Source organism: Choloepus didactylus, chromosome 8, assembly GCF_015220235.1.
Source record: "Choloepus didactylus isolate mChoDid1 chromosome 8, mChoDid1.pri, whole genome shotgun sequence".
Classification (NCBI taxonomy): Eukaryota; Metazoa; Chordata; class Mammalia; order Pilosa; family Megalonychidae; genus Choloepus; species Choloepus didactylus.
This window is the reverse complement of record NC_051314.1, coordinates 99,759,811-99,787,750: the sequence shown is the minus strand read 5'-3', so window position 1 is coordinate 99,787,750 and position 27,940 is coordinate 99,759,811. Positions and strand designations below refer to the sequence as shown.

The window sequence follows — 27,940 nt, the reverse complement described above, 5'->3', positions numbered from 1 at the left end:
TTATTTGGTGTAATCTTCCCCCTTGTTTTCATCTTCACCATCAACTGAGAGAGCAGCATACTTACTGGCAGAACTGAATTTAGAGGCTGGATTTTCTTCAGTTTTCTTTGGCTCAGGTGCAGATCTGGAATTTTGATCCTTTTTGCCATCTTTCCTATCATACTCCTTCTAGTGGTCTTTGCTTCCTCCATCTCCTGGACCAGGGAATGGAATTCCTGCTTTGGCCTTTTCATATACTCACCCCGTCTACTTTGTTTTCCTATTTTCTTTCTGGTTCTTCCTCAAATGGTGGGGCTGAAGCTATTTTTCCACCACTACTTGTAGGAGATTGCTGCTCTGTGTCTGAGCTCTGAGATGGAGCAGGAGGATCACAACTTCGCTTCACCTAAGCATTCTCCTTTCATGGAGGGGATGGCATTATCTTTAGAGGTTGATCATATTTGAGAGGCCTAGAAATTGGAGAGTTAACAGTCTTCTTCCTTACTTGAGTGTTTCATTTTCCAGAAACTCTTTCTCCTTTGTGCATCCTGATCTGACTGACTTCTTCTGGATGTGGTGGACATCCTGGTCTGCCATGACTCACTTCCTGTCCTCGACCTTTCCAGTTCCTGAGCTTCTTCGCTTCACCGACTTGGATGTTTTTCCCGAGGTCGTCATTCTAGTTTTGGCTTAACCTGTTGAGGTTGCAATTTTTCCTGTTCCTTTTCTAGACTTTCTTCTACTTCTCGTTCTCTAGCAGCGGTGTCAACAGGCTTTGCCCCTGCAAATATAGCTGCTTGATGGGACTGGGAAGTGCTAGCAGAGGAATCATCTTCCTTAGGAGTACTTCTAGGCTTTAAATTCAGTTTGGGTCTTTGGGGTGAGGGGGGTCCTCGAGCATGACTCCTATAATCATCTGTATCTATTTTCTCAGAATTCCTGCCTCTGCCAAAAGAATGATCATCCCTGTCTGTATCCTGTGCTTGATCAGCAGTGTCCACTTGAGCTCTCCTCTTACCTAGAAACTCTTCATTGAGGCTCAGGGCAATGAATGGGGAATCTAGGTCCTCAAACTCAGCATAACAAAGCTTTTCAGCCTCTCTAGATTGCTGGATTCACATGGTAAACACACTGCACTAATACTTAATCCTCTAAAGAATTCCTTAGTGGAGTCTTCTGTCACATCCTACCCTATGATGTGTAGGGTGGTGATTTGGGAAGATGGCTTCTGTTCATATTGGGCTTTAATTGGAGGTGCCCTATACACATCGTCGTCAGTACTGTGTCAAGTGGTTGAAACGTCTCCTTCCAGGTCATCTGTTTCATCAGTCCAGCTGACTGGTTTGGATCTGTAGGTGCTTCCTCCACCAGGTCTCCCATCCTCAACCAGGAAGTCTGTTAGAAAAATAGGTTTCCCCTTCCTATTCTTCTTTTTTGCTGACGCCACCACATTGGGAGAGGGAAAGAGAACACAAAGGGCTTGTATTTATTTTTAAGTTTAAATCCAGCTTAGTTTTAAAGCTAACCAAATGTTCAGTTTCATATTATATACTAAATATTAGTAGTCCTGTGCTATTTCCTACATTTTAGGGGAAAACAACCCTCACAAGTTTGTTCTCACAGATTTTTTGGGGGGAGGGTGTGTGTATGTTGGTTTTAATCTTGCCTTTTATTTTATTAAAGAAGTAGTTTTACATAAAAATCATGCAGAAAATAAGAGTTCTCATATACGCTCCCCCCTCCCCTGTTATTGACACCATGCATCAGTGTGGAACATCTGTCACAATTGATGAAATAATGTTATAATTGTACTATTGACTATATAGTCCATGGTTTACATGGAGTGTAACTATATTTGTTCTTATTTCTTAGTTATAAATCAGGGAGAGCTGAGAATTGATATTTATTAGACCACATAAAGCCCCTATGTTAGTAAATATTCACATATCAATCACCAGCAGCATTAATTGGGAGAACAGATCCAGGAAGTAGACAGATGTGGCATCCAATAGTGGTGAGATGAAAAGGAGAGGACTTTGTGGCTCAGGCCTTCCCTGAGGCAAGCCACTAGCCAGAGAGTGGAAAGGAGTGCAGAACAGGGTCTGAAGGCTGGAACCAAGAAGAGAGGCAGTATGTTCCTGCTGCAGAATTTTAGCACATAGAGCATCAGTTAAGGAATACAACATTTGCCCAAACCCAGACTAGGCTATCCATTCCTCAAACACAATTGAAAAAATCAATTTTTCTGTATTGCTTTATATGAAAACTCAATGTTGTTTTGCTTCTTTCACTGCATGAACATTCAACTAATGGCCAGAAAAAAATCAAATGAATTAACTTTTAAGGGCAGCATCAGCCCTTGGGTCACCTTTGCTAAAGAAAGACAAGTGAGTTGGTAAAAAGATAAATTGAAAAACTTCCATTGTCAACAAATGTATCTCATTTTACATCAAATTCCCAGGAAAATAATTTAATTTTGTACTGTTTCCATTCTGAAACTTCTTACACTCAGGTTATTGCTACCATAAAATTGACATTATTTATAACATCTTAAATCAATAAAAAATGGTAGCTTAGGTGGATCACTGGTTTGTTAGTTGTAGATTTCTTGTCCTGTTCCATTTTTCCAAGGAAAACGACCTTTAAGTTTTATACTTTTCCTTCAACCACCATATAATTTTCTTTTAAAATATATTTAGTAAAATGTATATCTAAAAAGGACCACCTTCATAAATAAGAGGGAACAGTCACTCATATATTTCAAGATAAGTGAATAAATTGCTAAACCTTGGAATACTTAAATTCTCTGGATCTACTATTTGACTAGAATTTCCAATTTTATTCCTAGTGTCTTTGAAGAAAATAATTACATGTATGTATGTGATTTTCCTTATGCTTGTTTTAACATTTTTGAAGTTAGATAAGTAATTCATGACCATTGCACAAAAATTGAAAAACACAGAAAATTAAAATGAAGACTATCCTGAAACTTAATTTATTCAATAAGTATTTATGAAGCACCTATTATATGCCAGGCACTCCTCTTAGTGCTAGGGATATAGCAGTGACAAAACAGAGAAAAATCCCTGCCCTCATGTAACATTCATTCTGTTGGGATGATATTGACAAAAGAAGTAAGATATATATTCTAAAGGATGCAATAGGTTCTTTGGGAAAAAAAGAGCCAGGAAGGAAGGATGGAAGTGTAACATTTTAAAATAGGGTGTAGGGGAAACCTCACTTAGAAAGTGGTATTTGAACCAAGAGCTGAAGGAGTTGAGAGAAAGAGCCAAGTACAAAGGCTTTGAGGTAAGACTGCTCCTGTGTTCAAGGAAAAGCAAGATGACCTCTATAGTTGGAGCAAAAGGGATGATGGAGGGAGAAGTACAAGATAAAATCAGGTGAGTAAGAAGTTTGGGGAGAGGGGTTCTTGCAGACCTTCAGGGCCATTGTCAAGTTGTTAAAGGATCACTTCGGCTGCTCTGTGAAGTCAAACTTAGCAAGGCAGGGGTGAACGCAGGGAGACCAATATTGTGGTTCTGGATTAGGGCTGTAGCTGTGGAGGTGGTGAGAAACGCTTGGGTATTGGATATTTGTTCATAGTGGAGCCAAAAGGTATTTAGAGGACTGGATATGGAATGTGAGATTAAGTGAGGTATCAGTCAATAATGCCTCAAGGTTTTGGCCTGAACAACTAGAAAAATGGAGTTAAGATTTACCAAGTTATAAAAACTTGCAGAGTAATTGATTCTAGGGTTTGGTTTATCAACACATATTATATCCTTCAAACTTTTTCTTTATGTTTTCAGTTTTCCTGAGTAACATTCTTTTCACCAGGGAAATAACATGTTATTTCAAAGATAATTATTTTTATTTGTGGAGTGGGGAGGAACTCAGCATTATATGAGTATACAATGTTAATAAAAATGGAAATTTCCAGCATTTATTCTGTTGGAAATTTGGGAGCACATAAGTAATAAAAACTCATATATATCAAATAATATAAACTCTCTTAACACACATTCTATAAATATATTCACATATGTGTTATTTTAAAAACATGTATGTGAAATTAAAGAAACTAAAGATCAAAGAGTAATCTGCTTATGGACACTACTAGAGCTCTGATTCAATGCCAGTTCTTCTGACTCCTATGTTTTTTACTTTTGCAATAAATCATACTGTTCTTCCAAAATTATGCTTTATGATCAATCATAATGTGTCATTCAAACATTTCTAGTTTATTGTTAGGCCATGACCTCTCATTATAGAATATTTACTTTCGGTTCATTTTTTGGTCAACTGAAATAACTTCTTTTTTTCCCATGAAGGATATATGGTATATTTTCTGAGTCCTTGTATTATTGAGAATGTTTTTAATATATTAGAGCAATACATTACACAGTCAAATTGGTTGGGTATAAAAATTTTATTCACAGTCTTACCATTTATAAACTCTACAGATATTGTTCTTTTGACTCTTTGCATTTGGATTGGCAAAGGATTACAAATTTAACTCTTGTTCACACACACACACACACAATTGCTTGGATGTACATAGAATTTTCTTTATTCTGAGGCATAAAGTAAATTGCCACTGTACTTCTAGATTTTTGTCTTTTTGATTCAGTGATTTCTCTCAATCTGTGAATCTTTTATATACAGGAATTTCAGCACAGGATTGTTTCTTCTATTTGGTCTTTGATTATTGCTTTTTTTCCTAAATAATCTGGTTTATCCTTTGAATCCATGATCTTGAATTGTCACAATTCATCCTCCTTGGGTTCTCTTCTCTGTTATTTTTAGTATTTCTGAGAGAACTCACAACATTTGCCCTTCATGGAATAATTAGATTTTAAAAACTTTTGTAGTAACAATTTTGCTCTTTGTTGATCTATAGAAGCTTCTGGCTTTTCTGAAGTCTGTTTTGGGTGCAGACTTTAATGAGCCCATTCATGAAGTAAAAGGATGAGTCCATTTTATTTCAAACTTAAGTCATTTATTTAGACCTTCAAGATCTTGGACAAACTCATATGTGGCCAGTGTTTAAGAGTGGTAAACATTTACCTTCCTCTCTCTCCACCCACACACATAAAAGCTTCCAAGTTCCAAAGGTAAAGGAAAATGGGAAAAACACAGTTAAATGATTAGTGATGGAGAAGGTCCATATCCACCAACAAGATCTATCAATATTGCTAAGATTTATACCTTCCATAGGCAGGAGACCTACATGGAGATTTGGTGGGCCTTTGCAAACCCTGCTCACTATCATTTCTCTAAGTGCTTCATAGTGGCTTTATACTGCTTTATAGCAATGGAGGAATGAGAACTTGGGAAAGCATCTCATTCTCTCTCAGTTTTCTCTGCGTTAACTTGCTATCATCTTTTATTAAAGAGCAATATGTAAACATAGGTATTTCCCCTAAACAACTGGCAAATAATTTTTTAAAAACTTTGCACAGGTAATGTGGAGAAAACCCTCATTGCTGACTCAACTATATGATGAGCTGATTCCAAAGACAGAATTTTATTTATATTTCTTATACGATTTACATATATATTGGAAGGAGGTAGTGAATAGAAATACAATTCAGTCAGGGAAAGAGTTTCTACTGTTTTATAATCCTGAATATCACCTATCCCCTAATGACCTTTTCCTACTTTATTTTCATCTCAACCATGGCTTTGTGGTCCTGTTTCAAGGAGGCCATACATTTGCTAACCCAATTGAAGATGCCAAATATTTTTTCTAAAGCTTTCTATGTACATTTCCTCTTTTGCTTCTAGGTCCCCTATTCTGCATCATTTGTTATGTTTTGTTTTACTCATCCTCAAATAATAACAAATCTGTTGAGTTTGAGAGTTTGCCAAAGGGAGTGTTTTTGCAGCGTGCCAATGAAGTGCCTTGAGTACCCTTCTGTCTACTTGGCTGAATCGGTACCCTACTCATTCCACAGCTGGAAGGCAGATAAATGGGCTAGCTCCTAGCTTAGTATCCAACAGTCTTTCATTTGGTTTAGCTTTACTGGTCTAAAATATGATATTCTCCTACCCCCACTGTCTGGATAGATGGGATGCACAAAATTTCACAATTTCTAGTATTCACTGCTACCTGGATGGTTGATATCTGCCTTCATGTAACTGCTCTTTATTTCTGGGGGACTGCACATTACAGGCTGTAAGGTACCACTATATGTCTTGTATATAGTCTTACATATGCTCTTTTTTCCCCAGGCATTACCATCTCTTAATGCGTGTCGAAAGAGGTACAGGTGGGAGAAACCCAGAGCCTTGACTCTCAGAATCAGTCTACATGAAGTAAGGGTACAGATGCTTTTCTTATAGATGTTTGGGAGCTTTTCAAGGCTGTTTGGTCCTCTTTTGCTCTTGCTGCTCCTATTGCCACTACAACACAGTTGGGCACCTATTTTTGCGCATTCTTTTGACATAGCCACCCTTTAAAAATTAGTCAAAGTAGCCTTCTAAGTGTGGGAAACTGTTGCGAGGCCAATTTAGTTTAAAGCCCACATTAGGCCATCTAACTCTCTTGATGTTGACTCCTTCAAATCACAGACTTATGTAGTCTGCAACTCCTTAGAAGTATAATATCTACCCATTTAATTCCCTAGGACATCTTTCCAACTGGAGACAGATTTTGCAGGGGTTGAATCAGGGTTTAAGATGTTTTTCATCCTTCATTGTACATCTCCTTGAAACTTAATGGGAGAATGGAGAATTTTGAGCAGCAGAGGCTCAGGTCTTTAGACCAATATTCCAAACGTTCGTGAAAGCCAACAAGGCTCTGCCTAGCCTAGCCTTGATTGGCACCAAACTAACATTAACTTCCTTTCCTTGGATGATGTTATGAGTTTCATCTTTTCTGATTTCTTTCATTTCTTGCTGGACTCTTTCTGATCCATTCACAGATACACTGGCAAACTTTCTCCTCTGCCCAAGGGAATACTATTTTTTTATTTCTAGATTTCTTCTTCATATCAGAACTCTTCTCCCTACAGACACATGAATCCCAGATCTGGTGGTTTTATTTGCCTCTGGTGGAAATCAAGTGCCTTTTTACTAAGTTTTCCTTCCAGAAACACTTCTGTTTTGTGTGGAAACATCCCCACAGTGATGCTTCTCTATTCCCAGATTTTTCTCCTGGATTTGACTATCACTTAGTGTACTCTTTTCTGCCCTATGTTGAGATTCTCTAAACTTAGGTGAAATATTTACTCTTTTATATTCCTAATTTCTTTAAACCAATGATTTTGAAAGTGTGTTTCCTGAACCAGCAGCATCAGAATCACCTGAGATTTTGTAAGACATACTAATTCTCAGGACCTACCTGAGACCTACTGAATAAGAAAATCTTGGGTAAGGTCAGGCAATTTCTTTTTAACTTTTTATTTAAAAATAATTTCAAAACCACAGTTTGCAAATTTGCAATTTGTAACCTACAGTTGCAAAAATAATACAAACCCTATACAGAGAACTCTAACACCCCCCACATCCCCAGATACTCAGATACCCCCCCTCCCCACTCTCTCTCATCTCTCCCACATTCCCAGGATGTGCTCAAAAGTTATGCTGCTCCCTCTGGAACCTGGACCAAGGATCTGCACTGGGAGTGTGGCTCCAGGGTGAGGGGTGGGGGAAGGGCCAGCTAGGGTGCCAGGCTTTTCCTTGATTCAAGGCTCGCCCTTTACTGCAATCCTTTAACTGATTTCTGGAGCGCTGAAAAGATGTTTCTGCCTGTTCTCACTGGTTGTTCAGAGCTTCTGTGTGTGTGTGGTGGTAGTGGTGGGAGATGCGGGGAGGAGGCAGCCCTGAAGCTTCTCACTTTGCCGTCTTGATGGGGTGGGTCTCCAGGCAATCTGTTTTACCAAGCCCTTCAAGTGAATCTGATGCAGCTAAAGTCTGTAAATATCTGTTCTCCCAGGAATATCAGCTTTGTTTGGGGTAGAAAAAAGAAAAAGGCAGGTTGGAAGGATGAACATTTTTAAAAAATGGTCTCAGGGTTTTTGGTATGTTAGTCTTGTTTGAGAATCACTACTCTAAACTGCTTCCCTTTTTTCTGCTTTGACTATCCCACATCAACAATTGGACTTGTTCTTAGTAACCATCTGTTAATTTGTTGTATCATTAACATTTCCAAAGTGTATTTTACATTGGATAGATTTTCATCTACCAGGGAAATAGAGATTATTGTACATTATCGCAATGAAATTTGGTGAGAGAGGAAGTATTTTTTTTTCATAGTTTTCCTTCTCTGTAAAATCTGGGGACATAAGCTATCAGAGCTATCAGGCCAAAACAATTTATGTCTGTTTGACATCTGCTTTTCATCACAACATAGCCTAATAGAAACAGAATTAATGAGAACTGGCTTTACTTGCTGGCTAGCCATTCTTGTATACTTGTAATATTTATATTTGCAATTGCAAATAAGAAAAGTTAAATTGTTTTAAATCTCTTAATTTCCATAAGGACCTTTAATGACTGAGGTAAGCCTCTCAAATAAGAATGGTAACAAGTGTCGTTAATTAGAAATTTCAATTCTAATAGCATGAACCTTTTTAGGCTGACAGAGAACAACATGTTCAGCCAGTTGGTTTTATGTTGATTACACAAAGTATACAATTGTAACCCAGCAACACAGGCGCAAAAGCCAGAAAAATTGGACCAATAGACAAAAAAAGATAGCTATCAACCCAAGCTGAGTGCTCTGCATGCATGCCTTGGATATCGTTTTCACCTTCTATGTTTTCTTTTTCTTATCAATTTTTCTACCACCTGCAACATAATATCTTGTAACAAAAACATAGAAACACTTGCTCACAAATTTACTGCTTTTTATGTACTAGAAAGACAACACATGAGTTAAAGTTTGCAGTGCTTAAATGCAATAAAAGTTCTTACAGGAACATTCTGTTACCCATACCTGGAACTACCAGGGTGATTGTTGGGTGTCTGGGGCCTATCTCATACAAAAACTTATTCTATGAGCGTCATATTTTGGCTTTTGAATCATTTTGGCATGAAAAAATGGTATTTGCTAAATGATAACCTTTACGCTAAAGGGAAATGATAAAAGATTGAAATTTAAATCTAATTGAAGGAGTAAAAAGAACTTGACATGGTAAATAACTGGGTAAGTATAAAAGAACGTGTTTCTTTTCCAAAGAGGAAATAGAAATGGCTACAAGGCACATGAAAAGATGCTCAGCATCCCTAGCTATCAGGGATATGCAAATCAAAACTACTTTGAGATATCATTTCACACCTACTAGAATGGCCACTATTAAAAAAACAGCAAACTGCAGTGTTGTAGAGGATGTGGAGAAATAGGAACACTCATTCACTGATGGAGGGAATGTAGAATAGTGCAGGTACTGTGGATGACAGTTTGGAAGTTCCTCAGGAAGCTAAGGATAGAACTGCTGTATAATCTGACAATCCAGCTATTAGGATGTACTCAGAAGAATTGAAAGCAGAGACATGAACAGACATTTTCACACTGATGTTCATAGCAGCATTATTCATAATTGCCAAAAGATGGAAGCAACCCAAGTGTCCATCAACTGAAGAATGAATAAACACAATATGATGTCTATTTATGTGGGAATATTTTTCAGCTGTCAGAAGAAATGCATGAGACAACATGGACGAACCTTGAGGACATTATGTTGAGTGAAACATGCCAGACACAAAAGGACAAATATTGGATGAACTCACTAATATGAACTAATTAATAATGAGCAAATTCCTGGAGTTAAAATTTAGAATACAGGTTACCAGGAGATAGAATGAGTGTGGAGAATGGGTTGCTGATGCTTAATTGGCTTGCTCCTTCTTTTCAAGGGTCTCTTAAGATTCCCCTCCTCACGTTCCTCACCCACAGTTCACAGAGGCAGATGGAGATCCAGTGGTATCTCTGTTGGAATTTGGGGCTTATTCCTGTTCTTACAAGTAATTTGAAGTTCATGCTATTCTCTACCTCCCAGCAATGATGAAGACATGGGTCATGTGTCATTTTATTTGCTCCCTGCTAGTTTTATTTTTGGGAGACAATGAATGGAGAGGTCATATTTAGGTGGTGTCCTTAACACTCCATAGCCTTACATAATAGTAACAGCCCATTTTAATAAGACAAAACTGTAAATTCCAGAGACTTCTGGGCATTTTAATTGATGCTTTATCACTTAGGGCCAGATGCTGCAATCTAATCTCAGTAGCAGCCACTTACTTTGACAAATCTTATTTGAAATCTTTAGCAGTCATTCAAATTCTTTAAGTATCTATAATGTCCTCAATTTTTTTGCACGTTCCTCACTTATAAAATAAATGAGCTCATAGGGTTGTTGTGAGAATTCAATGAGTTAATATAGGTAAAGTTCTTACAGGAATGTCCGGCACATAATAACTGGAGTATAGGAGTTTACTTTTCTAATTATTATTACTGCAAGCAGTGAACCCAACACAGTTTACTGCATCACTTGTAATCAAATCCATTAAATCTAAATTTCTGACACTACACAACTTAAAACATTTTCTAAAAATAATCTGCTAATAGTTAATCCAGATGTACAAAAATGACCTTTCTCAAGTTATTTATGGAAGTTCCCCCCCTGCCTGCCATACAAGTTATTTTTCTATCTGGTCCAGGAGAGAAGTTCTATGGAGAATAATGGTATTGAAAACAAAATTTCTTTATATTGTTGCTTGTTTTGTCTATTGAGCTGCTCCTCTTAGTCAATTTTGGTAGCTGGGACACTTCTACTCACACTTGTCACATTCTCTTGGGCTTGTCTTGAGCTAGTTCATTTTATCCCTTCTCTGTTCCTCATCACTGTGCATAACCAGCATGTCTTGTTTCCCAGTCCTGAGCCAGAATAAAAGAAATCAAGAGATTAATCAAACTGGTAGTATAATGGTGCTATAATGCAATGGACTTCTTAAGAAAAAATATAAGAAAGGGAAGCAGCCAGTAAACACAAAATTTTGGACTTGATTTAGATTGACTCCGGAGGATTTGTCATCTCCATGTTAATCTGAAGAAATGTTCTATTCTCCTGAAATTCTAAAAGCAAGATAAATCCAAGAAATGATGTAGAGTTGAAATAAGTTGTATTGTGAGTGTTTTATAGATGTCCATATTTTTGGTTAACATTCACTGTTTTTGTTTTGTTTTGTTTATTAGAGAAGTTGTGGGTTTACAGAACAATCATGCATAAAATACAGGATTCCCATATACCGTCCTAGTATTAACACCTTGCATTGGTGTGGTACATTTGCTACAATTGATGAAAGCAATTTTTATAATTATACTATTAGCTATGGTCTATGGTTTAACTTAGGGTTCATTGTTTGTGTTGTACAGTTATATGGATTTTTTTTTGAATTCTTATTCTAGTACCATATATACATACACTGTTTTTATTCTGTACTCATTTTCTGTCACTAGACCATGTTTTTAAGGTAATTTAGTTGCATTTTTGTTGCTTACTTTTACATTATCCAATTTGCTTGATTTCCATCCTAGGTGGAAGGGCATGTTTTCCTCAGTCTCTGGCCCAAAAGTTCTTTTCACATTGTGTCTATGTTCTAGCTGTATTTCATACTCAATTTTTACCTGTCTTTCAAGGCTAAGCTCGAATACTTTTATTTTCCATACCATCAGTGCTTCCTTTCTCTATCACAGTCCCGTGCCAATTAAATTGAAAGACACATTTAATAATTCCCACATTAAGTGGGGTTAATAGTGGTCACATCACTTTCTCCTGTGTGTCTTATTTACCTATGCATATATTCTCTTTCCTAATACTCTGTAAACTTCCAGGGAAAAATTCTGTGAGTGTTCATCTCTGGTCTCCACATATGTGTTTTGCTTGCCTCTTTTGAGGGAGGGAATCCTGCCCTAGGGTTCTGAGAATGGCTGAACACATGACACCTGACATTGGACAGAAGAGATTGAGAGCAGATTATTGGTCATATAAATTCACAGCCCCGGGTAGGAGGACAGTGTGTGCCATGTATGGCTACATGGGGTTTGCACTTGGGATCAGAGTGAACAAGCAGAGACTGTGGGAGGCAGGCTTTGTAGTAACAAGAGGGTAGGGTGACTTCTGGTTCCTTAAGGAGTATGCGATTGGCTTATTTGAATAATTTCTTGGGCTGGCAGGGAGGTAAAACATATAAGGCTGGAAATCAGGTGCAGTGCAGCTGGTCTGGCTGATAGAGGAAGTAGCTGGATGGGGAAGACTTTCCCACTGGGTGGAGGGCTTTAACTGGTGAGAGCAGGGGAAACATGGTGAGGCCTTTGGGGTCCTGTGAGGCTCAAACAGGTCAATGCAGCACTTAATATTGCATCTTAGTTTTAGGCTCTACACCACTATGTGCCCAGTAAATTTTTGTTGAATGAATAGATAGTTGTTGGCTCATATAAATTTGCTAAACTTCAGGAAAAGATTTACTGTTTTGCTTACCTGAACACAGGTGGTGAGAAGGAATAAATTAATACCAGGCCTGCAACCCATTTCCTCTCTACCAGAGACAGCTATTAGACATTATATACATGCTAACAACCATGACTTCCTTATGGATAAGTTAGTAATATTTACTGGCAAAAAGCTATTGGGGAGTGCCTATCAATGAAATGTCTTTAGCAGGGAAGACATGGTCTGTCTAGATTGCTTATTGTAAATAGATCTGGAATTTATGGATTTATGGGGCATACTGGCTATAGAATAGAGAGGTAGTCATGTAAGTAGTTCTCAAAACCAATTTTGTGATAAATGTTGCTGCATACATTGCTCAAATTAAGACTGTTATTCTGAAACCCAAAATGCCCTTACACAGGAGAAAAGAGACACTTTTGTGAGTTACATCTGATGGCTTCAGGTTCCTCCAGGAAAAGAATATCTTATCTGCCTGGTGCTTGCCTGTATCCTTTGAATATTAGTCAAATTTGGTGTTGCATAAGATCTATGATTTGCATCACTCTACCTTGACACCTAACCCTTGGATTAATACATTGTTATGATGGTAATGATACACTTACTAAATGATAGTTTTTTTAATCAGTTGTAAGTATTCCTACATTTATTATCTTCATTAACAGTCATTTACTGAGTACTTATAATGTGCTACACTGTGGTGGGTAGCAGGAATGCAAAGCAGCATAAAATACTATTCTTAACTGAAAGATGCAAGAGTTTAGTTGTGTGTGTGTGTGTATACATATGTGTTGTGCATATGTGTGTATAAATACATATATTATAAATGGTAACATGTGGTGCCTTGTGCAAGAGCCACAGAAAATTATTATAAAGTTCAAAGGAGAGAAAAATGACAGAAGTATAGGGGAGGTTAAGAAAGATGGCAGATTCTAGGGCAGAGTTTACTTTGAAAGTTTGGGTTTATGTAAGGTATTGGGATATGTCTTTTAGGAAGTGGTAACACATTGAACCAAGACAGAGAAGAGGAAATGTGCAGATCATGTTCAGGGAATGATGTACAGACAAATTTGTCTGAATTGATGGGGGACTATTTCATGACAAGACTAAAATTGGAGAGTTATACATTATTGAGGGCCGAAATATCCGTCAAAGTGGTTTGGACTTTGGTTTATAAGCAGCCTCAGGGTTTCTGAGAAAGTATTTTCCTTAGGCAGGGTTATGTAGGACTGAAGAGGAGAGAATAAAATAACAGAATTTTAATAATACTTGTAAAAGGTAATAATATCCTAGCCTGGGCCTAGGTCTTGCTTTCTGAAGGATTGATCAACTATCAGCTTATGGGAGATACAGAAGAGTTAAACAGAACTCTAAAATTTCAAGCACAACCGACTGAAAAATAGCAATACTGATAACTTTAATGAGAAATGTATTACTGAATGCAACAGAGTGACTCACATTATTTCTAAAATCTAAATATATTGCAAAAAGATTAAAGTAACCCTTGTAGTGCATGTCTTTAAAGTTTATTTTAAAGATTTTTATCTGTACTGATTGATCTGCTATTATTATTTATTTCCTGCTTCTTCAGTCTATAAAACTTCACAGCTCTGGTCACTTACCACTACATATGTTTTCATTCCTGTCCAAGATCCTGGAGCCAACAAAACTTGGGCAGGAAATTACATGATCTTGGGGCTAGTATCTCAGAAATTTTGTTTTGCTCATTGTAATATTGTAATCTAGTGAATAGTTTCCTGATTTCTTCATTCTGTTCTTGGAAACTTCTAAACCTTGAGTTGGTATTCTGCTTTGACCTTAGTTCTTTTGGGGACTTCAGAAATTCAGACCCCATAGTGAGACCCAGATGCTAATGCTTTCTGCCCACTTTTTTTACTGATGACTCAAGATGTCATTATGAATGTCAGTGATTGGACTGATTTTGTTTTGCATGGCAAACTCAGCTTGAAATCTTCTAGGAGTGGTTCCTGGTTTTAACCATTCCTATTAACTGATCTGTAGTCTTTCAGAAATAAATCTATATTTATTTATGTATATATATTTATATGTCTGTATGTGTGATTATATAAACATATATACGATCATTAACAAATGGAAATGCAGTTATATATTTAACATATAAAAGAGATTGTACCATAATGAACTCTAATTTCTTTCTCTTCCTTCCTTCCTTTCTCTTTCTTCCCTCTTCCCTTCCTTTCCTCCCTCCTTCCCTCTCTCCCTTTCTTTCTTGTGAACAGATGTATTAGGGATATCTTGCTTGATAATCCATTTATTTTAACAGTAGAAAAACATTTACTTGAATATTAAGTTGGAAGAATACAATCACTCCCTTCAATATCCCCTCTTTAGTAGGGTTTTAAGGGGGTAAGCCCAACCCTTTCAGTCAGGTATTTGTCAGCCAAGGGAGTCATGTGTCATTAAGAAATGCTTGATTCGGGAGTGGGCCCTATATTATTCAAGTTTTGAAGGAGCAAAACATCAAAGCAGGAGGAAAAAATATAGGACTGCTCTTCAAATAATGTGAATTACTTATTTTTTCCTAAATTATGCACTTAATTAAGAAAATCCTCTCTTTTTCTTTGAGTTTAGTTTGCTTTATGAAAATTAATATTTGTCGTGACTAGGTAATGTGTATGTTTGATCAACTTTCACTCCCATACTATGCAGAGAATAATTATTTGTTCCTGTCATTTATACTGATAGATCTCCAAGGAGAGCAGTATGGAGGCTAATTGTTGCCTGACTTGGAGAGACACAGTCACTCCACCTCACAAGAATGTGCAATGACTTCCCTACTGGGACCCTTAAGGACATTATTGTATTCCAAGTGACTCATCCTTGGGGAAAGGGGGCAGGACTTGTCAGAAGATCAGTTCTGTGGGTGGGGGGCGAAGTTTTCCCCCAAATGGTGGGATAGTGACACTAGTTTGAAAAATTGGATTTTTATTTTTTGTTATATTTTGTATGTATTTTTACTTTTCTTTTTTTTTTCTTAAAGGAGTCAGGAAGAAAAATAGGGCTGTGGCCATGAGGGAATCTCTTACGAAAGTTTTAACTTTGGGCTGATTTTCCCCTAGGATTTAGGAAAAAGTTAAACAGCGCAGAGTTCTACATTTTCTTCTGTTCATTTTATTGTACGCTGTTAGGCATTTTATGCAGTGTGACCGTGTTTCAAAGAATAAAGGACTAAAGTAAAGGGACATATGGCCTGCCCTCTAAAACCTTTTTCTAGCACCTGAAAAAGAGCTTGCCACTGAGGGGCTGGGAAAAGGAGTTTCAGGCAGTGGACAGCAGCTGATGAATGACAGCCCACACAGAGGTTGAGGTGTTGATGAGAGATAAAATTCCTGCTTTCATAATATGTGGTACTGGGAGCTGATACTGAAGTGTGTGCTGGCCAAGGTAGAAGTAGACATTTGGGTTGTGTAATCCACTATAATATCCACTGTAATATATTTAGTGGATTCACTATTGATGGACACAATTGTTTTTATTTTTGCCATGCTGTAATGAACTTCCTTATACACACATACCTGCTTACATGTATTATTTTCATGTGAAAATTTTCTAGGTACAAACTAATTGAATTAGAGGATATATATACTTAAATTTATACATATTGCAAATTGTCTTCAAGAAAACTATCAATTTATCTCATCAAATGTGTAAAAGAATATCAATTCACTTTACCCCCATCAACCCTTCAAACTTTCTATTTCTGTAGGGAAGACAGCACACTCTTTTAAATATACATTTTGAATTATTTGTGAGATTATTTATACATTCACACTTAATTGTCATTTACATTTTTCCTATGAGTTGTCTAGATCTATTATTCCACTTTTCTACTGATACATTTTTCTTTATTTTAATGGTTTATAAGAGTTTTTAAAATATGAATGATCTTATTATCAGGTCTGTAATTTATGAGACAATTTTTTTTTGTAATTTTATTTATATTTTAATTTTGTTTTTGATGTTTATGTTGTAGAGGTCACAAATCTTAATGGAGTAAATTCTTTCTTATTTATGTCCTCTGTGTTTTTATTATACTTAGAAAGGTTTCTGTCACTTAAATTTTATGAGAACATTTTTCTATGTTCTCTTCACATATTTTATTTTATTTTAGTTTTCCATAGCCTAAATTTCAACCTGTATATAAAAGATTATGTCATGGATGTCTAGTTTTATTTATTTTAAAAAATAATTATGGGCTTTAAAATAATTTTTTTGCTTCAGTACATTATTTGCCATAGGTTAAAAAATTTATCCTAAATATAAAATGCCATTTGTTTCACCCCAAACTTGAGTGAGACATAATTATATTAGAATTCTACCTAGAACTTCATAAAATAATTTCAGCCAAACCAGATTAGTGAACTACACACTAAGCATAAACATATGTAAGTGATGTATTAAAATATTATCAATAAGTTCTGCTTGGATTTTCAGGAAAAAAATCAGACTTACTTCTGTATGACTATCTACTACTAATTGAATTTGATTCTCCTTGGTGAAAAACATCTTAATCTAAATGAAGTAAGTTAGGAAAAAATAGCTTTGTCTTTGTAATTATTCATATCACCATTCAAAGCTGTTCTAATGCACTTTAAGAGGCATTAAAGAGTTACAAATATGTTTGTGTGTAAAGATAATATATAAAATAAGGGGCTGTTCACTTATATGTAGCTATATTTTTCTACTTGACTAAGATTTTCAAAAAATTCAATACAATTTCATTTTTAAAATCCATTTTTAAGACTTTTTTTCAGAAACCAATATAAAAATTTATGGTACCTTTAGCTAGTTAAATAGGCATGAGTTTGCATAATATAACTATAGATATGATAGCCATTTATTCAACAACTAAAGATATTTTTTGTGGAAACATAAACACAAACAGAGACCCTTAATACTAACCAATTTCAACCTCGTCCCCATATTTCAATTGTTCACTTCATCAAATAGTCATTATGGAAGCCATGTAAGTGTATGGCTCATATATGTCTTCAAGAGAGAATCTTAATATTCTCCAGCTGTTGGTCCTTTCTGGCTATGCCCCAGCTTTAGATCTAAGGTCATGCTCTTCCCTGGCAACCCCTAGTCTATGACAGCACAGAGACGGTACAGGGCTCAACATATCTGTACATTGTCCTCTAACAGTTGACTTTGTGTTGAACTCCGCATTGGGCTGGCCAAGACTTTCCCAGAGCTGAGGCTTTTCCCATCCAATCTTCTGTTTCCCTTCTCCTTTCCCAGGTGTCAGACCTGCATTGTTGTCTAAAGGCTTTCTTTGCCTGCTCTACTCTTTTAGTCCATTATCTCTCATGGGGATTTCTTACTAATAACTTTTTTGCAACTCTTACTTTGTCTTGATGTCTGCTTCCCAAAGGATTCTACTGACATATTTATTACTTACTTTCTGTAGCTAGGAACTGTACTAGATTTAGTAGAAAACAGCTCTTAATACCAATTAATTTGTAATTTCTCAGAATAGGAAAAACATTAAAATAAGCATTATGGGCAGAACTGTGAGGTATAAACAATATATAAAATAGTACATATTGAAATATAATAATATAATAAAATAGTATGTAATAATAATATATAATATATAATAATAATATACTAGTTTTAAAATTTTCAGACTAGATTTACCATGGATTTTTTAATACTACTTTTGATTTTTAAAAATATTATTTATCTTGATTTCTGAGTTTTTTGGTCTTAAATTCTGTGCCCATGGTAAGTGGCTTACTTCTCTCACTTGCCTCATTCCAGTCCCAAAACTGAGAAGCACTCAAACAATGTTAGCTATAACTACAGGAGAAGGGTCAGACAAAAATATAGCTTCTGAAATGTGAAAACAGTCTGACACACTTTTGTTCATGTAAGCCTTTTGACTCTACTCAGAACAACATTCAGACTTCCCACTGTAACCTACAAGTTCCCACACAATTTAACCTCTGGCTACCTCACTACCTCCTCTCCTCTCTCTCCCTGTGGCTTATGATGCTCCAATATCTCTCAGCTTCTTTTAGTTTCTTAAATGTACAAGCTTTTTCCTGATTCAAGGCTTTAGTACTTGCTATTTCCTTAGACTTGAATGTACTTTTCCCTCTCCCTTTTTTTTCCTTTTCATCTTTCACGTCTCAGATCAAATGTTACCTTCTCTTTTCTTAAAATGCAGTTTTATTAAGATATATTCACATACCAGATAATCTTCCAAAGTGTACAGCTAGTGGTTCATGGTATCACCATCATAAGTTGTGCATTCATCACCACAATCAATTTTTGAACATTTTCTTATAACAAAAAAATAAAAATAAAAATAAAAAAGAACACCCAAAACATCTCATACCCCTTTTCCCCACCTATTGTTTGTTTATTTTTGTCTTTATTTTCCTACTTATTTATCTATACACTGGATAAAGGGAGTGTCAGTCGCAAGGTTTTCACAATTACACAATCACACTTTAGAAGCTACATACAATCATCTTTGAGAATCAAGGCTACTAGATTACAGTTCAGCAGTTTCAGGTATTTACTTCTGGCTATTGTAATACACTAAAAATTTAAAAGGGGTATCTATATAATACATAGCAATAACCTCCAGAATGAGCTCTCAACTCTTTTTGAATCTCTCAACTACTGAAACTTTATTTTGTTTCATTTCACTTCCTCCTTTTGGTCCAAGAAGGCTTCCTCAATCCCATGATACCAGGGCCAGGCTCATCCCTGGGAGTCATGTCCCACATTGCCAGGGATACTTACACCCCTGGGAATCATGTTCCACGAAAGGGGAGGGCAGTGAGTTTATCTGTAGAGTTGGCTTAGAGAGAGAGGCCACATCTGAGCAACAAAAGAGGTTCTCTTCGGATGATTCTTGCATAATTAAATTTAAGTAGGCTTAGCTTTTTCTTTGCAGAAGTAAGTTTCATAAGGGCAAACCTCAAGATCAAGGGCTTGGCCTATTAAATTGGTAGTCCCCAATGCTTGCGAGAATATCAGAAATTCCCCTGATATTTCCACATTTTTCCCCAGTCCCTCAAGGGGGCTTTGCAAATACTTTTTTATTCTCTGCCCAAATTACTCTGTGATGTATTGGGGCATCACATTAACCTGTAGAAACCAAAAAGATATCATTCCCTATTCAAGCTTCCATGTAATTATGGTGTTTGAATAAACTGACCATACAAGTTAAATTAGATAGTGTGCTATAGAAAATATAAATTATAAACATCTCTTTGGTCTCACACAGAAATTGAAGTTTTAAGGCACAGTCAGTATTCTCCTTTACCCTTTAATCTGTTTTGCCTTAGTCCTAACCAGAGCAGCTGCATTTGCTTCATTCCTATCTCTGATTGAAGTCTGATCTCTTTTTCAGCCTTTTTTTTTTTTTTTTTTTTTTGAGCAGTTTCTGTATGGGGTAATGCTGATTTTCATAGCTGCAGAACTCAAGCTCTGAATCTCAGGTGTCACACAGACACCCAAAGTTCCAGGGAACAGCTAGGTTATAAACAAAGAGCTCAGCATCTCAGGATTTAGAAATAAAATGTTACCTTCTTAAAGAGGCCTTCCTGGGTATAGGATTGTGCTCAGCACATAATGAATCTCAATAAATATTTATTAAATAAAATTTTTTCAGCTAGATACTTCAGTAGGCCTTTTCTCTATATTATGTTTCGAAACTAATGTATATTTGTTACAATTAGACCCAAGAAGTGAGATAAAATATAAAAATGAAAAGAGGCAGGTAAGAACAGTGTTGTACAGAAGAAAAGGCATTAGGGGTTAAGGAATTAGAAGACCTCAGCTTTGGTTCTTGTTTTAGTATTAATTATTTGTTTGATTTACCTAAACTTTTAATGAGGATTTGACCTCTAAGATCTCTTCTAGTTCTAAAATTCTGTGGTTATTGATTGATTGATTCATTGTTTCATTTTTTAAAAATTCACACCATACCTAGGCACTGTGTTTATCTTGAGGGATACCAGGCAGGATGAGGCCAATAAAGTTGTGGCCTTTGTGGAATTTACATTCTAGTCTTTCTTTCATTTTTTTGTTATTAAAAAAATAAAAATTTATCTGTGGTGATGGAAAAGTTTTGGTAATTGACGGTGGTGATGGTAGCATAATATTGTGAACATAATTAACAATGCTGAATTATATATTTGAATGTGGTTAAAAGGGGAAATTTTAGGTTATATAGATGTTACTAGAATAAAAATTAAAAAAATAAAACCATAGGACTCTGAAACACAAATAGGGAACCCTAATGTAAACCATGGATTATAGTTAATAGTGCAATTGTGATAATATTCTTTCATCAAATATACCACACTAATGCAAGGTGTTATAATAGGGGGTTATATGATTTTCTGCATGATTTTACTGTAAATCTACAAAATCTCTAATAAAAAAAGGGCTGAATATATTTTGAAACAATTTTTGTTGTTTTTTATGAGAGTATATCAATTAGATGTGAAGCACAACAGCATCCCCTTAAAATTATGGAGTGTCACTGTACTTTGAGGTCGTTGCTTATTTTATATGAGAGAGAGGCAGGGAGCACAGTCTAGGACAGACTGGCCTCTGCACTTCTTGCCCATTTTATATTCTGCTGCTCCTGCATCCTCGGCTTAGTGGGCTGTCTTCTTACGCTTTGTGGAGAAAGTTAAACTATGCATCAGATATTCATTTCTCTTCCTTTTATGAATTTTAAATAAACACATTATGGATAGATACATTGTTACCGAATTGTATAGATTCTATAGCATCCACAACTTCATATATAATGTTTCTGTATATTTGCCTCAGTAACAAAGCAATTTTGCATAAATTTGTCAAAAAAGAGTGAATGATAAGAAGGCTTACAACTCTATAACCTGTCATAGATCATAATTTCAAGATAACCGATCTTCTGGAGAAATGGAATATTGAAAAGCAGAATTTCACAGTGGAAGACAAGTTAATATAATTTCCATGCCACTAAGCATAATGTTAGTAGTATCAGAAAGTTTCACTAGCTAACTTATAAGACATTGTACAAGTTGAACTAACTCAGTTTTATTAGAGTTTGGGCAAAGTTTATGACAAAGTTCAATCAAGGACAGATAAGCAGGTAGAATTATTCAAATACATGCAAAGTATCAAGTGAAATTGGTAACTGAGATAGAACAAGAAATGAATATAGAATCATAGAATTTTACTGCCAGAAGGGGCCTTGGAGATGATCTGATTAAATTCCTAGTGAAGCAGGCAAAATATTAAAAAAGCTTTTCCATTAAGAGGTGATTCCACCCCACCCCCATCCCCTGCTCCCATCATCACAATCTCAGTCTGTACTAAGGAAAAAATGTAATTCTTGCTGTATAATTTTATATGTCAAAAATAACTAAGATAATTATGGTTATATAAAAATCATAAAATAGAGATTTTCCTTGCTTTCTCTCTGCATTGTATTTTACTGTTAACTGTCTTTGTTAGAAAAAGATATGAAGTGCGTGTCTCTGTGGGCAGAAAGAAAACATATTTCCATGTGCAGAGAAAGACTTGCGAATAATAATGTTTTCTGCTCACAAAGAAATGTATGGTTATTTAATAATATTTGGCAAAAGGAGAAACATTTTACCTCTGAGAGGTGACCACTTTTCTTGACATTTATTATGCATCCTTTCACTGTTTTCTTTCTTTTCTTTTCTTTTTTTTTTTTTTTTTACTTTCTACATATCTGTTCAATGTAGTTGAACTCATACTGTTTCAATTCTGCTTTGTACTGAGATGGGAGAGTGCAGGATATGTTTGGCAGTAACAAAGAATCTACCAAGAATAGAACGTAGGTTACACAGCACATGTAATAGTATAGAAGAGAGAGGTTGAGGTCAAACCACAGAGGGCATTGAATTCCACTCTATGTTGTAAAACGCTAGGAGACACACTTAAGAAGGTTGTAGTCTCTATTCTGTTTTGCTCCTGCTCTCTTGTTGCAAAACGCTAGGAGATGCACTTAAGTTAAGAAGGTTGTAGACTCTATTGTTTTGCTCCTGCTCTCTGCTGACTTAGGGATCAGTCCATCTGGCTACATGTACAAAGCTTATTTACCCAGCCATAAGTAGAGTGGGGTTGTGGTGTGTCTGGTGCGCAGAGCAGCCCATTGTTCAATATTGCATTTATTTACCTGGCACAGAGTCTCTGTTCACTGGACCCGAAAAGAACCTAAATGACGTTCCAGAGCAGAACCTCAGTTCCAGACTACCCACACATGCACGCTTTCTCAAAGGAAATCCCTTACCTATGATAACTACAATACAAGAAGACATGGGCTGGTCACGTTTCCTTACTGTCAGCCCACTCAGCAGCCCAACATATCCTGTCCAAAATTTCAGCTAATTCTGTTGCTCTAGCAAATGTTTTGCAAATGGTTCATTTTAAGCATAAAATCTGGCATCAAATCATTAGCTAATAAATAATTCTATGTACAATAGAGAAAATAAACCATTAGTCAGATTAGAATTTGAAAAAGTCATCACTATAGTTCTATTTCGATTTTTAAAAAATCAAATAGAAAATCCTAACTGGCCATAATTTTGAAGTAATATAGTATGTATCTTATCTCTTATAATTTTCATTTTTTATATTAAAGCTGTATTTATAAGATGTATTTTTGTGCAGATTTCTTTTGAGATTATGGCTTAAGCATTTCCCTTGCTTCTAAATATATCCAAGTCCATAGATGTGATGGTTAGGTTCCTGTGTCAACTTGGCCAGGTGATAGTACCCAGCTGTCTGGTCAAGCAAGCCCTGGCCTAACCATTGCTGCGAGGATGTTTGTGGCTGGTTTATTAAATCATCAGTCAATTGCCTGCAGCTGTGATTGACGACTCAACGAAGGGCGTGTCTTCTACAATGAGAGAATGCAGTTGGTTGGATTTACTCCAATCAATCAGTTGAAGAGTTTTAAGTGAGACAGATAGAGAACCTTCACTTCTTCTTTGCCTAACCAGCGAAGTGTTTCCTGAGGAGTTTGTGGAAGTTGCCAGTTTGTTTCCTGAGGAGTTCATCGAACATCTTCATTGGAGTTGCCAGTTTGCTGACTGCCCTATGGAATTTGGACTCGTACTACCCACAGTTGTGTGAGTCACTTTTATAAATCTTGTATTCATAGATATCGCTCATTGATTCTGTTTCCCTAGAGAACCCTGACTAATACAATAGAGAAGCAACTCTACTTTGCCTTCTATTTTTTGTATTGTTATATTTTCAGGAACAGCTTCCAAACTCTATCCTGGTGACCTTTGTCAATCTGCAAGAAAAACTAATACATGCTCATAAAAGCACCTTTAAGTGAGCAGTAGGAAGAAGACATGTACTGAAGTAGAAAGGACAGAATGAGCTTATTCACACCTCTGAAGTTAAAGTTACCTAAAGAATGATAGTTTTCCATGGCCTGAGGATACATAGTATGTAATTATTACTGATATTTCAGTACTTGAGACTTTAAACATCCACCCACTTTTCTTCATAAGGAAATCTGTTTTATTCATAAGCTGCAGCTTCTTATGTATACTATGTGTGTGCAGCATAGTGGCCCTTGATTTTCTCTGGTACGGATGTGTTCCTTCAGTTTATTGTTTTAATGCAGTCAAATTGGCCACCAACAAATCAATGTAAGAGATCCATTACTTGCACTGAGCTACCCTTAGGGGCCTGAATTGCTGCAAACCCTCTCTCTTGAGATCATTTTGCTGTTAAATAGCTCTGAGTTGAATTGAGGAATGATTTTAGTGTCAGAAAGTATTAATTGCTGGGAGCCTGCCTATGAGAGATCCAGGACTTTCTCAGATGTTGGAACCACCAGATAGGAAGAAGACTGACATTTAATAGTAAATTTTCATGAATATTAATTTCATTCAGCAGCCCTCTTGGGAAGCCATTTATCATTTCATTTTTTAATCCTGGTAACTGGAGATATGTTACACTCAAGAGGCAGTTAAAAGCATCAGGAAGCCTAAATCCAATTGAGAAACAAAGCCCATATTTTACATTAACCTTAATTGCCAATCCTTATCAACAAGAAAAGTTATGTTGCAAAGTTAGTTTCAGTCATTACAGGCCAGATCTATAGAACTGAGAAATTATTTTTGTTTTTGCTTTTATTTGATGCACCAAATAATTTATGTTTAATTAAAAGGTATCACACTTTTGTAGACTCTTTAGATTCCAAGTATTCATTCTTTGAAAGGCAAGAGGCTTTAGCTAGGAAAAATATGAATGGAAATTACAGAAAGATAAATTTTGACTTAATGTACAGAAAGATTTTCTCACAATTAGAGTTATTAAGAAATGGAATGGACTGCCTTGTGAGGTGGTAAATTTCATACCTTTGGAAATATCAATTAAAGGCTGGATGAACATTTACCAGAGGTATTATGGGTAGAATTTTTGCTTTGGAAGATTGGATTACTTGGTCTCATGTGCTTCAGAAAGACCAAGCAGTATGCATTTCCCTTTCTTTTTTTTTTTTTAAACCACGGTCTTGTGCTCGGCCTGGAATGTCCTTTTTCCCTTTGACACTCAGTTTAATTGCTCCCTTTCCTTGTCAGCAAAGTAAATGCTTCTTTTTCTGTATTTTTAGAGAAACTTGATACATAAATATTAAAATGCTTTTTAAAAATAATATGTTTTTATTGCCTCTCCTACTAGACTTTGGAGCCCTAGAAAGCACTGTGCTTAGAAATTAGCATTTCTAATATTTAGCAAATGCTGGGCATATGGTCTGTACTTAATAAAAGTCACAGATATGAAGCCACTCCTACAATGGCATTAGGCTATACGCATGCTACAGCATCACTTTATAAATGTGAGACACTGAATATACAAATGGACAATGGCCAGACCATATCTGAAAATAGAACTCTGACATACAATCTAGCAACCAGTCCAGGGAGCCAAACCACAACCTTTGTGTCAGTTGGTCCAAACTGTCAAGATTTGATCAATAATTGCCAGCTGTGAGAAACAAGCATTATTCCTAAAAGGAGTAAATGCTCACCCGATTGTGGAGAAGAAAAGAATTTATTCACGATCTTGCAAGAACGGGCACCCAACCAATATGTGGGGGGTTGGCGCGCAGAACAGTAGACCCAGCAGAATTTATTTCCTACACCTAACAGCAAGTCCCTGCCTTGTTTCTCCAGAGGCTGGATACTCCAGAGGTTACTTTCTATTCCACAAGGCTAACTAGCCCGCACTAATTTGAAACATGCAGCCCGCGCAAATTGGAAGCATTTGAAATAAGTTTCCCGGGATGAGTTTGCAATATTTGGAATGGTTGGAACAAATCTCCACCCCTGACTATAATGGTTATGCCCAGGCCTCTTTAGAGCCAGTCTGGGCTAGTTTGGTAACAAGTTATGAGGCTATTTTGGGAACCTCTACCCCAAGTCTCCACCTTGCAAGGGTAGTAGATAGTGGGCGGATAAACAGGGGACTGACTGTGGACTACAGTTTGTCTTTTTAACCTTTTGTCAATTCCTGAACTGCCCCACCCCGCCAGGCACACCTATCTTGTGTGAAAGCTAAACTTAATCTCATTCTCACAAATCCCGCCTCTTTCCTTTAAACTTTCTTTAGCTTTCACATTGCTGTCTCTTAAATCTCTGAAGAGATTTTTACATTTCTTATCGTATAAATCCTCCTCTCTGAGGGGTATAAATTGTTTTGCTTGTATTGAACCAGCATTTGTTTGGTTAGGGCCATTTCAATAAATCTTTGAGTCATTCCCCGTACACATGGGATGACGTAGCTCCTGACTGTTGTGAGTATTTTAGCTACAATGATAAGAGAGGTTAAGATGGACAACGTCACCCCTTTCCACTTTTTAAACCAGCTTTTCAACCACCCAGTAAGGGGGTTATTAATATCTGAGTTCTCTGTTAGACCTTGCAAAGCTTTGGTGATGGTTCCATCAGGTGCTGTATTATTTGGGATAAATGTACAACAACTACTGCCAATCATTACATAAACGCCTCCTTTTTTTAGCGAGCATCATGTCTAAGGTTATTCTATTTTCCCATGCCATTTGGCTAGTAGCATTTTGCTGCTTTGTGATGCCCTTAACTGCATCCTTCGTGTAACTGATAAATTTTTGTTGGGTATAATATATGTAATTAATCCAGTCTATGTTCTTATTAATCATGACCCACCAGAAAAAAAATGACCCAAATCCTACAGCTACCTGATTTTTAGCTTTAAAACTTATTGGGATTCTCTGTGGAACTCCTATTCTGTCTAAATAGATTTGGTCATTGAAAGGACCAGGTAAGCTTTTTTCCTCCCTTTTCTCTCGAATTTTCACTTCTTCCCCTTTCTCAAATGCCAGGGTGATGGGATGGCCAGTTGAACCAGAGCACAGATCCCTTTCCATTTTTCAGGTAATACTGGTCGGAGGATGTCCTTTCCACAGTACCACCAAAGGTCTGCTCAGGGTATGGTTAAACTGGAGAAACTGCCAGTACTATCCTCAGTTACATCCCACACTTGGGTACACGAGGCCATGGTTCTGAGATCCTGGAGCCTCTCGCCCCATCCAGAGAGACAGGCAGAGTGGCTTCCTGGACTAAGGTGAGGAGCTAGGCTGGCTTTGGTGTTTCCTCTCCTGATTGGAGGAAAAAGTGAGGACAACGTACTACAATTTTCACCAGGAGTAGTGTTCCGGAAAAGGGGCACCACACACTTGAACTCCTCATGCTTTTCCACACCAAAGGGAAAGGGCACGATCCAAGCAGTGGGTCGGCCTGTTGCACAAGCATAGCAGTTACTTTTGTCTAGGCTCTGGACTGTATATTTAACCCATTCTACCCAGGCATTTGCATCCCCATATCCTGTTTCTATTTCCATGGTTTGCTTTAAGTTTTCTGCTTTGATTATTTTAATTACCTTGCCCCTTTAAGTATTATTGAAGGGCTAACTGGAGAGAACGTTGTTAATGACAAGTTTAATAGAGGAGAAAGGACTCATAGATGGACTCTCCCCAGAGGATCTCTATCAGTAACCTCTACCCCTATGTCATATACCCCATCAAATCCCCCACTGGTATTGGGTCATTTATCAGCTCCTTTAATAGTTATTACCACTGGGTTGCATTGAAGATTTCTGCAATCTGGTTGGGTATTACCTTTATAAAAGGTTATTTTATTCTTTAATTTCCAGTGGGTCCAATTCCTATCTATGGTCTTTCCCTTGTATTGGGTAGTCCACCATACATCAGCCCAAGAGAGGCAAGGGGAGACTCGGCTGAAAACATTTCTTACCGGCTCTGGGCATAGATAATTATTCTTCTCACTTAGCTACTGCTGGTACTCCAACTTCTCACAGTCCATCATCTGATATGTGTTAAACTGCACTGTTTGAAACTCTAAGCCCTCGGTTATATTTATTAGTAGTTTGACAGGACTTGTTGAATTTTGAACTGGCGACAT

General features: G+C 36.7%; 1 pseudogene; it reads right to left on the bottom strand.

Annotated features, from left to right (window-relative positions):
- On the bottom strand, positions 1-27,940 carry LOC119542855 (annotated as a pseudogene).